The sequence below is a fragment of the Apodemus sylvaticus genome, chromosome 2 (assembly GCF_947179515.1).
Source record: "Apodemus sylvaticus chromosome 2, mApoSyl1.1, whole genome shotgun sequence".
Classification (NCBI taxonomy): Eukaryota; Metazoa; Chordata; class Mammalia; order Rodentia; family Muridae; genus Apodemus; species Apodemus sylvaticus.
The window spans coordinates 76,500,219-76,518,140 of record NC_067473.1 but is presented as its reverse complement, the minus strand read 5'-3'; positions in this window follow the sequence as shown (position 1 = coordinate 76,518,140).

Here is a 17,922-nt window from a genome sequence, read left to right as displayed (position 1 = left end):
TGGCTGATAAACCCCTTCGGCCTTCTAGCCTAGGGCTTAACTCATGGTCATTAAGTCATCCCTGCTAGTCAGAAACCCATAACTGCTTCCTGCAGGAATTCTTCCATGTATTAAGAATCTGTCTATGTGTGTGTGTGTGGAGGGGGGGAGCACCCTCGTAGAGGCTGGGGAAGGGAGATGGGATAGGGGGTTTCTGAAGGGGAGACCTGGAAAGGGGAAAACATTTGAAATGTAAATAAAGAAAATATTCAATAAAAAAAAGTGAAAAAAGAATCTGTCTTCGCCCGAGTAGAGGGATCTCAGGAAGGGGCTCTTCTAGCTGCTGGAGGAGGGAAGGTGGCGCTGTATCTCAGGTTAGCACCTGGAAGCCACCAGTAATCCTGACCGCGGAGAGCCCTGAGGCGGGATCCAGCTGACTGGAGGTAGAAGTAGGAGAGCTGTCTTGATTTTTTGAGGCTAGCCTGGGCTACAGAATGATATTCAACCTTAAGTAAATAAGTAAGTAAGTAAGTCTATGCTAAGCTAGTAGGGTGCTTTCCATGAACTCTGAGTTTATTCCCGCACCCGAGTTAAAAACAAACAAACAAAAACAATAAAAACCACAAACCAGACAGGGTGGGATGCACCCGGAGCCCCAGATCCGGAGAGATAGAAAAGGTGGATGGATCTCTGACTCCTCAGTAAGCAAGCAGCCTAATCTAGCAAGTTCCAGGCTAAAGAGAAACCCTGGTTAAAAACAAAACAAGAGGGCAGAGACAGAGCTTAGTGGTTAAGAGCACTGTTGCTCTTCCAGAGGACCCAGGTTTGATTCCTAGCACCCACATGGCAGCTCACAATCATCTGTAACTCTAGTCCCAAAGACATTGCACGCACATATTACAAAGATACACAAGCTGGGCAGTGGTGGCGCACGCCTGTGATCCCAGCACTCTGGGAGGCAGAGGCAGGTAGATTTCTGATCTACAGAGTGAGTTCCAGGACAGCCAGGGCTATACAGAAAAACCTGTCTCGAAAAACCAAATCCAAAAAACCAAAAACAAAAAAAAACAAAAAAAAACAAACAAAAAAAAAACAACAAAGATACTCATGCCAGCAAAACACTCATACATTATACACACATACGCGCGCGCGCGCGCGTGTGTGTGTGTGTGTGTGTGTGTGTATATATATATATTTAATAACCAACACCTCTGAGGTTAATCCCTGCCATCCACAACATGTACATACCCACAAATGTGCCTGTACCCTCATACACACAAACAACCATAAAAGAAATACTAAATTATTATCATATGTTGAATAATATGGTAATATATGTTAAGTTTAAAACATTACAAAACAGCCGGGCGGCGGTGGCACATGCCTGTAATCCCAGCACTCTGGGAGGCAGAGGCAGGCGGATTTCTGAGTTCGAGGCCAGCCTGGTCTACAGAGTTCTAGGACAGCCAGGGCTATACAGAGAAACCTGTCTCAAAAAACCAAAAAAAAAAAAAAAAAAAAAAAAAAAAACCAAACATTACAAAACTATATAAATAAATTTGTATAAAAAATACCTATGAAATCACACACATACACACAGTCTACAAACCTATACGTATATGGGGCTGGAGAGATGTCTCAGCAGTTAAAAACATAAAATTGAAATAAATAAAACTTTTTTTTTTAAATTTTGGTTTTTCTGTATAGCCTTGGCTGTCCTGGAACTCACTCTGTAGACCAGGCTGGTCTTGAACTCAGAAATCTGCCTGCCTGTGCCTCTCAAGTGCTGGGATTAAAGGCGTGCTCAACCACTGGCCGGCTATTTTCAGTTTTTTGAATAAAAGATACCTGAAAAGACCTGGCCTGGACCTAGGCCATCAGTAACAATTGCTCATAATGTATTTGATTAAAAGAAGAAAGAAGCCAGGCAGTGGTAGTGCATGGATTTCTACTTACCAAGAAAACCCAATACCGCCCTTATCTGCCCGCACCCCTCCCCCACAGCCTCACCCACCTGAGGGCGTCTAGTTCTATCAGCTCAAAGAGCCTGCTCACCTGCCCTCCTTCAGCTAAAACCTGCTGGCACTCTCCAGGGCTCTCAGACGCAGCCCAGCAGTTTGCTCCCAGGAACTGTTTTTGTTTGTTTTTGTTTTTGTGTTTTTGAGAGAGGGTTTCCTGTGTAGATTTGGCTGTCCTGGACCTCATTCTGTAGACCATGCTGTCCTCGAACTCACAGATCCTACTGTCTCTGCTGAGATTAGCGGCATGTGCCCTTACCGCCACCGCCCAACCCCTGTAAACTTTATTCATCCCCGGAGTGGCCCTGTTTGCTTGTCTCCCTGTACACTTTCCTCATAAGGTCGCTGCAAAGTTGGTCTGAAACCAGCCTTTTATTTTGTTGCTTTGTTCCTGCCCCTGCCTCCCGGGTGCTGGGATTAAAGGTATGGACCACCACTGCCCGGCTGAGAGTTCTACATCTTGTTCTGAAGGCAAACAGAAGCCTCTCACATGGCTAGGAAGAGGATCTCAAAGCCCACCCACACTTCCTCTAACAAGGCCACGCCCACTCCAACAAAGCCACACCTCCTAATACTACCACTCCCTGGCCAAGCATATACAAATTACCACAGAGACTTTCCCAGAACTATGGACTTTAATGGATAATGCCTTAGTTTCCGTTTTGGCAAGTGATACTGTTTATATGCTGAGTTTTATGGCCTGCATAACATGGAGTCAGTCGTGCTAAGGTGTAGGGGCCTACGAAGGGTCTGGAGCTCTTACAAATGACCGCCCATACTTTATTCATTTATGTATGTTTTGCATGCATTTATGTCTCTGCGCCCTGTGTTATGTGAACCCAGTGCCCAAGGAGGGTATCAGATTTCCTAGGCCTGGAGTTAGAGATAATTGTTTGTCACCTGTGGATTCTGTAAATTAAACCCAAGTACCCAAGGTGCTCTTAATCACTGGGCAATCTCTCCAGCCCCAATCTTAGATTTCTAATCCTCCTTGCTGCCTCCCAAGTGCTAGGGTTACAGCAATATCCTATCATGTTCTATTCAGGCAGTACTGGGGAATAAACTGGAGACTTTGTGAATGCAAAACAAGCGCTCTCCTTGCCACCCTGACTATATCCCCAGACTCAGAGTTTACAAGGGTTTTGTTGTTGTTTTGTTTATGCTCTTAAACCGAATTTTTTTAGGTAATAATATCTTCTCCAGGATCATGGCTTTGCATATCTTTTATTCAACTTACTGTTAGGTTCTCTATTTTACTATTTTTAATGATATTGCCCAGATTGACGGAAATGAATATATTCTAAAGAGACACTTGTGCCACCAGACTATTTAAAGAAAGGACCCTCAGGAATTAAACTCTCCCCAGAAATTTCCTGCTGGGAGAAGACATAGCAGAGTCCCTGGGAGTAGCCTGTACAGGAGCTAATCTCCTGCAGAAATAGTTTCGATTTTATCAGATGACCTTGTCGGAGAGTCTGGTAAAGTACAGGCAAGAACCACACACTTTGCTGGACTGTTTAGTTATGCATGATTCTTACTTTCTATTTAAACCCTACCCTCACGTCAGGACCATGCCCTGCATCTATACTTCCCCATACCTTCCCACACTTGCACCCCAGCCCTGTGTAGGTCTTTAATGCTCCTTTTTTTTTTTAAAGATTTATTTATTATTATATCTAAGCACACTGCAGCTGTCTCAGACACACCAGAAGAGGGCATCAGATCTCTTTACGGATGGTTGTGAGCCACCATGTGGTTGCTGGGATTTGAACTCAGGACCTTTGGAAGAGCAGGTAGTGCTCTTAACCCCTGAGCCATCTCTCCAGCCCTGTGTGTAGGTCTTGCACAAGTATTCACAGCTGCTGTGAGTTGGTGAGCACAGCAGTCATGACACAGACAGAAAACAGCATCCACCACACTCCACCCCTTCCTCATCATTGTTATTAATATTTTTTTAATTATATATGTGTTGTGGAAGGAGTGTGCTTTTGAATGCAGGTGCCTGGAAGCTGGAGTTACAGATGACTGTAAGCCACCTGATGTGGATGCTAGAATGAACTCAGCTCCTGCTGAAGGGCAGCATGTGCTCTTAACAGCGCATCATCTCTCCAGCCTTTCTCAACTCTTACATTCCTTCCTACCCCTCTGGGGTGGTGTGAATGAATGGCCACCTTAGGCTTTTTAGGTGTGAGTGATTAGTCGTCAGGGAGGGCACTATTTGAGACGGATTAGGAGGCGTGGCCTTGTTGGTAGTAAGCAGAGCCCTGCTGGTAGGCTTGGCACTTTCAAAGTTCATGCCAGGCCCAGTTCTTCCTGTCTTTTTTGTCTCTGTGTGGGTGTCTCTCCCTTTTTCTCTCCCTCTCCCACTCTGTCTCTCTTTCCCCCACTCCCTGCAGATTACGATGTAGCTCCCATTTCCTGTTCCAGTGACTGCCCTGTATGCTGCCATGATCCTTGATATGATGTTAATGGACTAAACCTCTGAAACTGTATGTTCTCTTTTGTGTGTTGGTTTGTGTGTTGGGTTTTTTTGCTTGTTTTTTCGAGACAGGATTTTTCTGTGTAGCCCTGGATATCCTGGAACTCACTCTGTAGACCAGGCTGGCCTCGAACTCAGAAATCCACCTGCCTCTGCCTCCCAAGTGCTGGGATTAAAGGCGTGCACTACCACCGCCCGGCTGTATGCTCTCTTTTATAGGAGTCTGTGGTATCTTTGCAAGCAGCACAGCTGGCAGAGAAACAGTCAAAATAAAGTAAGAAGTTCAGCACAACTTAGTTGGTGCTGGTTCAAACTTCTGGAGTCCGACACCAGACCAGTTTATTTTAGACATATTGAAATCCAGTACAATTTTGGAAAAGAGTTTGTTATCAATTATCCCAATCCCTTATGTACAATAAAACCTAAGGCATGACTACATCAGAACACTTTTGCAAAGTACAGGTGATCTGTACCATGAAGATGGGTTCTCTTTCTAGCTTAAGGGCCTCACTCTCGCTGGTGTGTTAACTGATTCAAACAGCTTCTTGTTTGTAGGATCTGATGTCGCCAGGCTATAAAGCAAATGTGACATCTCCCCTAAGGATGGGTTCAATTGACTGACAAACAAAGTTGAAGATAAATGTCTAGGGAGGGAGAGTCTGGGATAAACATTCTGGGGGATTTGGGTGAGGCCTGGTCCTACTGGTAGCAAGGATCGTCAGGTCATTAGCGACATCCACCCCAGCCTTCCTGGTAGTAAACAGGTAAACATCAACTCTGCTGAGGAGTCAACTCTGCATGAGTAACATGAGTTTCTCCAGAGCTTATCTGTGGGCACTTGTGTACTCTACAAGAGGTGCCTTGGTCATGGTGTCTCTTAACAGCAATAGAGCATCCACTAAGACACTTTTTGGTGAGGGTGATTGTAATGGTTTAGCTTTTGTTTGTTTGTTTGTTTGTTTGTTTGTTTGTTTATTGGTTTCTCTGTGTAGCCCTGGCTGTCCTGGAACTCACTCTGTAGACCAGGCTGGCCCCGAACTCAGAAATCCACCTGCCTCTGCCTGCCAGGTGCTGGGATTAAAGGCGTGTACTATCACTGCCGTGCAATAGTTAGCTTTAATTATCAGTTTGATTCAGCCTAAAATCACCTGGGCAAAGAATCTCACAGAAGGATTGTCCACATTGAGCTGATCTGGGAGAAGGTCTGGGGAGGGAGGTTGTCTTGATTGCCTAGCTGATGTGGGAAGACCCGCCCTACATGTGGGTACGCCTCGTGAAGGTAGCAAGTGAAAGGACCAGAAGATGAGAAGCATGATGGTAGTTTTGCTCTTGGCCTGCACTCTAGATGGTGAGCTCCCCGAGAGAAACAAACCACTTCTGGCTTCCTACTTGGACAGAAAACCAGTGGTGCTCTAGGAATTCTTCAGGCCTTTGGTGTCAAGTTGGGACTGCTGAGGCCCCCAGGCTTGTTGGAGACTACTAGATTCTCAGTCTCTCAAGTGGGAAGCCATTGCTGGACTAACCTACTGGATTGAAGGAACAAATAAAGTCGAAACAAAATGAAAGGAGAAAACAACTGTAGAGACAACCTAGAGGGAACGGTTGGTTACAGCTATCTGGGGAGACAGCTGCCTGCAATTACCATGCTTTACAAGAAGGGAAGATGTCCTAACCTCAGCACTCTATCTGCTTCTGTCTCTATGCCTGACCACAAGAGATTCCTCAATTTGATCTTTGTCCTGTGGACTCTCTAAGGCTGATAGAGAGTTAACCCTTCCAATGATGAAGTAGTTAAAAATAATGCTGAAAAGCCTATACATATTGCCAAAAAATAAATAAGTGAAAACACCCTCTGTGCAGTAGCTCAGTAGGCAGTGCAGGAGCTTCAGAGACAACTCCTGAACTGCCGTCAATGTGATAAACATCTCGATCCTCGAGACTGTTTCTGCTGCTATTTCAGTGGTGAGGCTTCCCTGCTGAGGTTTCCTATAACAGGGTAAGACAATCTGATAACTCCTCATTTACTATTTGTTCCTATCCCTAACTTGAGGCTTGGCGGCTTGGCGGGGTGGTGTAGATGCCCCACTCAGGGCCAGCATTCACACTAGCTACTAGCCGCTACTCTCAGAACCTCAACTCTACAGTCTCTGCAGTAACTGCCACTGCCCAGGAGGCTTCCCTGACCCAAACTGATGGAGGCTTCCCTGACCCAAACTGATGGCAGCACCAGTCATGGGCATGGACACGAATATTTAGAAGACAATGCTGATGGATACAACATATCTACTTAAGAGAACAACTGTGGCACCTTCCCCACTAGGGTCTGTGACCTACCCAGTATGGTGTACAGTATATCTTTTCACTCTCAAAAAATGGTTTTTTTAAGATTTAATTTTTTTTTTTAATTTACGTGTCTGTGCCATGTGCGTATGTTCTCAAAAAGGTCAGAAGTGGCACCAGGGTCCCTGGATCTGGAGTTAAAGGTAATTTCACTGAGTCATCTCTGTAACCTCCATCTTTTCACTTAAAAATTGTTACACTTAGTAGCCTAGTGGGATGGCTCATGGCTTTAATCCCAGCACTTGGGATGTTGAGCCAGTTTGATCTCTGTGAGTCGGAGGCTAGCCTGCTTGACAAGTGAGTTTTAAGACAGCCAGTGGATACATAGACTCTGTGGTGATTTAATAGGAATGGCTCCCATAGACTCATGTGTTTGAATACTTGGCCATAGGAAGGGGCACTATTAGGAAGTGTGGCCTTGTTGGAGGAAGTGTGTCACCATAGGGGCAGGCTTTGAGGTCTTATATATGCTGAAGCTCTGCCCAGTATGACACACAGTCTCCTTCTGCTGCCCGTGGATCCAGATGTAGAACTCTCGGCTCCTCCAGCACCATGTCTGCCTGCATGCTGCCACGCTTCCCACCGTGACACTAATGGAGTAAACCTCTGAACTGTAAGCCAGCTCCAATTAAATAAATGATTCAAGTTGTCATGGTCATGTTGTCTCTTCACAGCAATAAAACTCCAACAAAGACAGACTCTATTTAAAAAAAAAAGCAAACCATTTATATTTACATTTACTTATTCAATGTGTGTGTGTGTGTGTGTGTGTGTATGCTGTATGCATGGCCATGAGGGTGTGTATGTGGGTTCTGGAGATCTAACTCAGTTCCTCAGTCCCCAACTTCATCCCCAGGTCCAAGACAACCTTCAATTATAATTTTTCTTTTATCTATGGCTCATGACAGGTGGCCTATGTCACATGGTTTGGAACCCCTCCTAGGCTGGCCCCTTGGAACCTTTGTTTCTCTGGAACAGAAGAGAATCTCCCTTCAGGACCACAGTCTTACTAGCCCTGATGGCATTAACCGTGGAAACAACTTTTTCTGAAAGTGCAGTTCTGCTTCAGAAACTAAGCATTTGCCAGACTTTGCAACCAAGTTCATGATGTGCCTTGGGATCACTTAATACTGTGTTCTCAGTCTGTCTTCTTACTGTGGACTCTAATTTCAACTTGCATTAAGAAAATAATATAAACAACCTTACCATGTATTTGACTTATGTGTCCTAGTTGCAGTTATTGTTGCAATGAAACCCCTGACCAAAAGCAACTTGGGAAGGAAAAGGTTTATTTGGCTCATATATCCTGAATTATAGTCCACTGAGGGAAGCCAAGGCAGGAACTCAAACCTGACAGAATTCTGGAGGCAGAGCCCATGAAGTAGTGCTGCTTACTGACTCGCTCTTTATAGCTTACTCAACCCGGTTTCGTATAGAACGCAGGACTACCAGCCCAAATGCGGCATTGCCCACATCAATCACTAAGTAAGAAAATGATTTTCAGGCTCACCTACAGCCCCATCTGATAGTGGTTCCCTCCTCTTAGATGACCCTGGTTTGTGCCAAGTTGAATTAAAAGCAGCCAGCACACCGTGTAATCGGCTTTTACAACTGATAAACCATAACTTCCTAGGCTTAATCTTAAATTATATAGTCTTCCATGCCCCTGGTCCAGAATAATGTGTGTGTGTGTGTGTGTGTGTGTGTGTGTTGGTGTGTGTTGAGATAATCACTTGCTGAAAGCAGCTAACAGGTTGAAAGTAACCTTAGGATAATTATCCACCATAAATATAGGGAGCAGCCCGCGGATAGTTTGGTAACATCTGTTTGTAGTTCTAGGCCAGTTAAGTGGCTTCTTCCCTTGTAAAACTGTTAAAGACTTTTGTAGAAAGTACCCCTCATTCCTTTCCCACACCTTGTTTTCTGTGATATTCACTTAATAGATAGCAAAACCTGAAGTGGAAGTTTCTGGATATGTCATGTGATACAGACTCACGTGATGTTTTGCTAAGTCAAGACCCATGGGAGGACTCATGATGTTTAGAGAGAGGATAAATAGGACTCGGGACAGTGGAGGGGAGCTTGCATAGCCAGCTTTGCTGGTCTCCAGTCTTTTTTTTGCTGTTTTTGTTTGTTTGTTTGTTTTGTTTTTCTCAAGACAGGGTTTCTCTGTGTAGCCCTGGCTGTCCTGGAACTCACTCTGTAGACCAGGCTGGCCTCGAACTCAGAAATCTGCCTGCCTCTGCCTCCCAGAGTGCTGGGATTAAAGGCGTGTGCCACCACTGCCCAGCGCTGGTCTCCGATCTTTGTTGCTGCTGACCTTCGTTGAGGGACGCAAGGCAGAGAACTTCTGGCATCTGGGCTGATTCTGGTTGTTCCCACTGACTTGTGCTGATTTGTTGGAGGCCTGGCTATTTCTGCTGGATCTAGCTGATTCATGTTTGGTATCCTGACACTACTGAAGAAATGGAGATTGAAATTGCCCGAAGGAACTACTACTTCTAAACAGGTCCACATCCCCTTGACCTATATACCTTCTTTTCTTCCCTACCTTTAGACGGTAGGCTACAAGGGCGGTTGAAGCATTTGTGAACTCTTATTAAAAGTAGGTTAAAAAAAATCTAAGCCTACAAAAACCTTTTGTTAGTAACAGACAGTCGTGAAACATGCACTGACACAAACTACAGGCAGATGAAAGACCCAGGGAGAGAAGTGGAGAACTCAAACTTGGGTTCATTCTTGACCTAATATGCTCTAAGATTCTTTTATCTTTCTTTTTTTTCTTTTCTTTCTTGTTCTTTTTCTTTCTCTTTTGTTTTTCAAGACACGGTTTCTCTGCATAGCCCTGTTTGTCCTGGAAGACGCTCTGTAGTTTAGGCTGGCCTGGAACTCAGATTCATCTGCCTCCCCAGTGCTGTAGTTAAAGGCGTGCACTACTGCCATCTGGCATCTCTCTCTCTCTCTCTCTCTCTTTTTTTTTTTTTTTTTTGGTTTGGGGTTGGGGGAGCCCTAGATGTCCTGGAACTTGCTTTGTGTACCAGGCTAGCTTGCAACTCATAGAAATCCACCTACCTCTGCCTCCTGAGTGCTAGGATTGAAAGCAAGGACTACCATGCTCACCTCCAGATTTAATGAGTTTTTATTTTTTTATACAGTCCAAATTGGCTTCAAACTTATATAAATCTTGGCCTATATGGCTCACATCTCTAAGCACAGCTTTTGAGAGGATGTACTGGTTTGAATAGGTTTGGCTCCATTGACTCATGTGTTTGAATACTTGGCCCCTTGGGAGTGGTACTAGTAGGAGGTGTGGCCTTGTTAGAAGAAGTATGTCACTTTGGAGGCCAGCTTTGAGGTCTTATATATGTTCAAGCTCCATCCAGTGTGACACAGTCATCTTCTCGTGCCTGAGGATCAAGATGTAGAATTTTGGGGTCCTCCAGCACCATGTCTACCTGTATGTGACCATGCTTGCACCATGATGATAATGGATTAAACCTCTGAAATTGTAAGCCATCCCAAATTAAAGTTTCTTTTATAAGAGTTGACATGGTCATGGTGTCTCTTCACAGTAATGAAATCCTAACTTAAAACAGAAGGTGAGGCAGAAAAATTATAATTTTGAGACTAACTTGGTATACATGATGAGTTTCAGGTCAGCCTGTACTGACCTGTGTGAGTATAGTGTGAGGCACTGCCTCAGAATAAACAAACAAGTCACTGACAGCAACCAGGGGGAAAAAAGAGCTCTCTGTGCAGTGGCTGATGCTTGTAATGCCAATACTCAGAAAACTGAGGCAGGAGGATTGTTGTGAGTTCTAGGTCGGCCTGGAATACTGTGAGATCTTATCTTTATAAAAATATGAGGGGGAACAACTTTCTGTGTAGACAAGGCTGATCTCAAACTCACAAAGATTCAACTGCCTTAGCCTCCAGAGCGCTGGGATTAAAGTCATGTGTTAAGTCTGAAAGCATCACACAAAGACACTCACTTGAGTGTTTTTATTCCATAAAAGCCTGTGTGCAGGAGTTGGCCACTTACAAAAATGGTGATGACCTTCGACAAGGGCACACAGGCTTTTTTTTTTTTTTTTAATAGGGAACTAGGGGAATTTTAGCTAGGGTTAGGTAATCTAAAACTTCACTGGTGGGTGCTGGAGACATTACATGGGTCCATTTCTAATTGGCTTGTGTCCACGAGGTCAGTGGGCTGCATTCCTGTGTCATGAACGTTTAACCACAGGATGAGATACCCAATCCATAGAAGGCTGCCCAGTACAGATGGTCCATCCTGAGATAAGATATCTTCCCATCCTTGTGGATATCTCCAGGTTATTCCTTGGAGGGGGATTCTATGGCTTTGTTTCTGGGATTTATGGTCTTTTCCTGGAGCTGGTGGCTTGTGACCTAGTTCCTGAGACTGATGACTTAGGGGGGTTTTATGGTCCGTTCCTGGAACTGATAACTTTTCCTTTTAAAGTCAGGCTTGGTTCTAAAATGGGGTTTATATAATCTTAGCATAACCACATGTGGCTATCTAAAAAAAAAAAAAAATCAGGGAGAGATCATATTAGGTAAAGGTACTTGTCTACATTCTTTGTCAAACCTGGAACCAAAATGGGGGAAAGAAAGAGTCAACTCTTTAACTTCCCTGTTCATACTGTTGTTCATCTATTTCTGCCACAGACAAACAATTAATTATTTAATTAATTAAACAAAAAGATGTTTTTTAAATGTTTTAAAAAGTTTTTACATGTGTATGTGTCTGTGTGTGAGAATGTGTGAATTCAGGTAGCCACAGAGTTCTCTAGAGGGTATTAAGTTCTCTGGAGCTGGAGTTAATAAGCAGCTGTGAGCTTCCAGGCCTGGGTACTCTATAAGATGTTACAGGATATTTGATTATTTGTACAAAGAAGAGCTAATTGTTAGCAAAATATAGAAGCTTAGAAAGATATTGCAATTGTCAGGTGTAGTTAGGTGTGTACTACAGAGATACAGTTTGGGTGTACCTCTAAAAGCCTCCTATAACAAGAATGCTAAAGAATTTAAGAACTTTAAAGAAAGGTCCTGCCTATTGTGAGGCAAATTGCTTGGTCTTGTGGTCATTGTTCTATGACACAGGGCGCCAGGCAGTGGTGGCATACGCCTTTAATCCCAGTACTTGGGAAGCAGAGGCAGGCAGATTTCTGAGTTCGAGGCCAGCCTGGTCTACAGAGTGAGTTTCAGGACAGCCAGGGCTATATAGAGAAACCCTGTGGGGGCAGGGGTGGGGGAGACACAGGTCAAACTCAGCTGGATGGTGGAGAAATGGTTCAGCCCCCATGACTTGGAGCCCCACCCCCCACCATGACAGCAACCTGGTTTAGATTGCCAAGAGTGTAGGGGAGAAGCTAGAGACATCTTTGATGCCAATTGGACCTTTCAGAACTTGCTCTTTTGGCCCCCCACTTGGCTTAGAAGAGTGTCATGGAAGAAGCTCTGACTAAGAAATGGGGATTTACTTTCTTGGCTTTCAGGAATCACAAAGAAGCAGCTAGCAGAACATAGGATTCTAGGAAAGAGAGCTAAGGAGCCCACTTGGGTTTGGGAGTGCTCAGAGAAAGATAGAGTGGTTCAGAAGAACAACACAGAAAGAGATTTTTAAGGAGCTAACAGTTTAGTTGTAGAATATGGCTTGTAAATAGATATTTTGTATATAGTTAAGAAAATAAAGTTACCTCGATGAGCTAGCAGGTTTTTACCTCAGCTCCCACATCCCATGTCTTTACAGGTATAATTTATTAAGTAAATTTAAAAGGATAAATACTATGAAGATCAGTAGATTCTCTAAGTCATTGAGCTATCTCTTCAGTGATAGACTGCCTTGGTTGTAAAACAGGGTATTTGTGTGAGATTACAGGTGACTATACCCAGTTACTATCAGTCATCCCAGAGAGGAATGTCTGATCGTATGTCTCACCCTGGGCAAACAGTTTCAGGAAAAATAGACTGCAGGAGAAACTGTAGTCCTAGTTCCCTGAAACTGCAATGATTTCTTCACTCCCAAACCCCCCAACCTGGCTCTATAAAGGGTCCCAGTCATCTGCCCCAGCTTTCCCATCCCCTGTGTAAGCTTGTTTTTTTTTTAATACGTACTTTTAATAAGGTAGTAGTATTCCATAGTGTAAATATACCACATCCCTTCTAGTCCACTACCTACCTGAGGTGGTGGAAACAAGGTTAACAGAACAAAGAGGATGTGGACCTGTTCAGAAATGTTTCTTTGGAGCAAATACAATCTGTGTTGTCAGGATATCAGCAGTTTAGTTCACACAAATCAGCAAAGGCAGCTCAATCCACTCACAAACATTATTATTATTTTTATTTTTTTTATTTTTTTGGTTTTTTGAGACAGGGTTTCTCTGTGTAGCCCTGGCTGTCCTGGACCTTACTCTGTAGACCAGGCTGGCCTCGAACTCAGAAATCCACCTGCCTCTACCTCCCAAGTGCTGGGATTACAGGAGTGCGCCACCACGGCCCGGCGTCACAAACATTATTTATGAATCACCATTGGTAGGACTTGCAAACACCGTTCATGAGTCTAGAATAGCAGGTCGATCCAGAAGAAACCTCAAGGCTCTACCAATTGGCCCAAGACTGTGGAAGTGGCAAGACGTTGCCAGAATACTACCAGAAGTTTTTTGGTGCATTTCTCTTTATGAAGTCACAATGAATGATGACCAGTAAAGAATGGTAAGGTGTACTAATACCACCCAGAGACACCAGCAAAGACCAGCATCAGCCAAGCCCTACAATGACCTGCAAAGAATAGCAAGGCATACCAATACCATCCAACATCATCCACTGTCTGTTGGGTTGTCTTTATATCCTTTCCAAACATCATATGTTCTCTCAAGCATCTGCTCTAGCAAAATATCACATGCCCACTTTCTCGACATCTTCCAGAAAAACATCCTTCCACATGTAAACTTCAACAAAGCATCCTCTTCTAAGATGGTTTCCAGAAAAATATCACATGACACAATTGAGTCTCCAAGGAAACCAGAAATTTCCACTTCATAACATACTGCACAACTATGCCAACTGCATTGCTTTGTTTTTTGAGAACAAGTCTTATGTAGTCTATGTTGACCTTCAACTCACAGTAATCCTCTAGTTATAGCTACTCATACACTAGTGTCACAGGCTTGTATCATTATGACTAGATGGTGAGCAAAACTTTATTTTAAAGGGTATGATAGATGGGCATGCATACCTTTAACCCCAGCACTTAGGAAGAGGTGGAGGCAGAGGCAGGCAGATCTTTGTGAGTTCAAGGCCTACTTGGTCTACGTAGTATATTCCAAGCCAGCCAAGGTTATCGAGTGAGATTTCCCAACCCCCAAAACAACTTTGATTAAATTCTTATTTTCAGTTTGTTTGTTTGGTTTTTGTTTTTTTTTTTTTTTTTTTTTTTTTTTTTTGGTTTGTTTGGTTTTTGGTTTTTGGGATTTTTTTTTTTTCCCGGGACAGGATTTCTCTGTATAGCCCTGGCTGTCCTAGAACTCACTCTGTAGACCAGGCTGGCCTCCAACTCAGAAATCTGCCTGCCTCTCAAGTGCTGGGATTAAAGGCATGCTCAATCACTGGCTGGCTATTTTCAGGTTTTTGAATAAAAGGTACCTGAAAAGACCTGACCTGGACCTTGGCCATCAGTAACAATTGTTCATAATGTATTAGATTAAAAGAAGAAAGAAGAGGAAAAAGCCAACAAATATATGTAAATATGTCTTCTGTTTTGGGCGGCCTGGAACTCACTATATATATCAGACTAGCTTTGAACACCCACCTCTCCCTCTTGAACAATAAAGGTGTAGGTCACCACACCTGCTTTTGTTTTCTCAGCTGTAATCTTCTTGACTGGGGTGAGATTAAATCTCACAGCATTTTTAATTTGCATTTCCCTAATAGCTAGAAATTCCCAACACTTTTAAAAATAATTATTTGGCTGCCAATGGTGCCATACACCTTAAATTCTAGCACTCTGGAGACAGAGGCAGGCAGGTCTTTGTAAACCCAAGGTTTGCCCTGTCTATCCGAAAGTTCCAGGACCAAAAAACAAAACAACAACAACAAAAAACCCAAACAAACAAACAAAAAAACCAGCACTGGGAGGCAGAGGCAGGCAAATTTCTGATTTTGAGTTTGAGGCCAGCCTGGTCTACAAAGTGAGTTCCAGGACAGCCAGGGCTACACAGAGAAACCCTGTCTGAAACAAACAAACAAACAAACAAACAAAAAGTCAACCACCCACCCACCCACCCAAACAAGATACAACCAAAAATCAAACAAGAACAAAACATTCCCCCAAATATTTATTGGCTGTTGCATTTTTATATTTCTCTATGTAGTCAATAGACTTAAAGGTCAATGTGCTTAACTAGTAAGTTTGAACTGTAACCTTGCTGATGAAATCTGTGTCCTTAAAAAAAGTATAAAACTGCTTGTAATAACTTTCTTGTCACTTGCCTAGAGGGACTGATTGAGTGTTGACCCCAATACGCCAGAAAAACTGCCTGTTTTTGTATTGGTCTGCATCTCTGTGTCTCACTTGGGGGCATCTGAAGTAAGTACCACTTACTGAGGGTTGGAGTCTTATCGGTGGAGTGTCCATTGGTGGCTTCCCAAAATGGAAGATTAGAAATGCAAACCGAGGGCAGGTGTTGAACAAGGAGAAGGTAGCTAGACAACTACACTAAGGGGATATTTAGTGTTGAGCAAGGAGTAAAGGAGAGGCTTACAAGAGCCCAGCTGCTGAACCATGAGGCAGGTTAAAAGTGAGCTGTGTGTGTGTTTGTGTGTGTTTTATCCACTAATCCTAGGGTACCAGGATGATTGCTGGTAATCCAGTCTGCCCAGAACTTAAAGCGGGTTAGTAGAAACTACATGCTACAGTTTTCTTTCCTACTGAATGAAAGCCGTTCTGCCTGTTTGTAGCTTTTCATTATTTTTTTCTTTTTGCTACTTTGTGTGGGTTCTTCTCCTGTTTCCTAATGATATCTTCTCTGACTCAGCTTTTCCAGTCTCAACTGTAACATCATCTCAAACCATACTTACTGACCCCACCCACTCTTCTGTCTCCTGCAACCTACTCTTTCATCTGACCCTCATTCTACTCTGCTATATTAGCTTCTGCTTGCTTATGTCCTCTACTGTACCCAGAAGTCCAAGAGGCAACCAACACTGATGGTCATAGGGTCAAGCAGTTCTAACAGCTAAGTATTCCCAAAGAGTCAGTTGGTTAACTATTGGAGATACAGGGCCAGGAACCCAACATTAATCATACACCTGTTCCTACATCTTGAAACTTCTCTACTTCTAGCCGTTTTAGAGGGTTCAGATTTTACATCAAGGTCCTTGATCTATTTGGAGTTTATTTTTTGTTCAGAAGCAGGTAAGGGTCGTGTATCATTCTACTTAGGTGTGCTGGCTAGCTTTTATTGTTAACTTGACATAGCCTAGACTAATATGGGAAGGAGTCTCAATTGAGTATTGCCTGAATCAGGCTAGCCTGTCTGCAGCACTCTGTCATGATTGCTACTAGATATTGGTGGGCCTAGCTCACTGTGGATAGTACCATCCCAGGCAGATGCTCTCAAGTTGTACAAGAACCTGAGGTATCCAAGCATGAGCCAGCAAGTAGAATTCCTCCATGACTTCGGCTTCAGTTCTTGCTTGAGTTCCTGTTCTAACTCTCCTCAGTGAGGGACTATGACCTGTAAGCTGAAAAAACCCCTTTCCTCCCTTACGTGGCTTTAGGTCATGGTGTTTGTCCCATGTTGAAAGCAAACCAGAATGGCAGCTGGTATCCAGTTCTTTTCAGAACTATCTGTTGAAGAGGCTGTTTTTTTTCTGTTAGGTGTTTAGGAAGAAACAAGATTCCAGAGGAACATGAAGTTAGATTGTTCTTCAGGGGAAAGATTCAGATGAAGCAAAAAGCTTCAGTCTGCCTAGGACAACAGAACCTGGTCCTTTTGAGAGTGCTGGGGTGGGATGGGGAGGGGAGGTGTTGTGCCACTGAAAATGGTCAAGGTCAGTTGACATCTAATCAGGCTGAGACATTTTGTTTTCTGTATTTCAGCTGAGATAAGTGTTTTGAAGGTCTCAAGTACATTTCAGGATAAGAGGATCAGGAAGAACAATGAGCTTATTTAGTATGTGATGTGACAAGTCACTTGTCCTTGCTGGTAGCTCTTCTGTTTATGGCTTTGTATCTGAAAGGGGCCATTCCCAGAAACTGGGATAGCACAAAGAAATACTTGTTTATTTATGAAAGCAGGCAGGTAGACTGCAGCTGAGGTGACTTTGTCAGCTGTTTGCAGCAGCTATGTTGAGGGGACAGAATGCATCTAGTGTCTGGGCACTAACATTCTCCAGTATTTTGTCATTTTTGTCAAATACCAGGTGGTTGCAGCTTAACTGATCTACATCTGGATTTTTTTTAAAAAGATTTATTTATTATTATATCTAATATTATATCTAAGTACACTGTAGCTGTCTACAGAAACACCAGAAGGTCAGATCTCTTTACAGATGGTTGTGAGCCATCATGTGGTTGCTGGGATTTGAACTCAGGACCTTCGGAAGCAGTCAGTGCTCTTACCTGCTGAGCCATCTCTCCAGCCCCTACATCTGGATTTTTTGATCTGTTCTGTTTATCTGTTTCTGTTTTTTGTGTCACTACATGTCGCTTTTGCTATTTTGACTCTAATATAACGTGAAGTCAGGTATAGTCATACTTGAAACTAAATTATTTTCCTTTTAAAAATACACCATTTAGGCATCACATGCATGATGCATGCAGTCAGGTCCAAGGGAAACTAATTTCCCAAACTCCAAAAGGCAGTTCAAGTTTCTAGAGGATTTCTGGCAGGTAGACTGCATTCCTCAGAAACTTGTGAAATTGGTTTCCAACTGCTAAATGAGTCATTTCCCTTCCCTTTGGCAGAAGGGACACTTGGCTACCTTTGATGCATATTAGCATATCAAAGCACATGCAGGCCACCGGGGTTCTTCAGTATCTAAAGTACTTGTTATACATTTTTAAATTCCTGCTAGCTCAGGCCT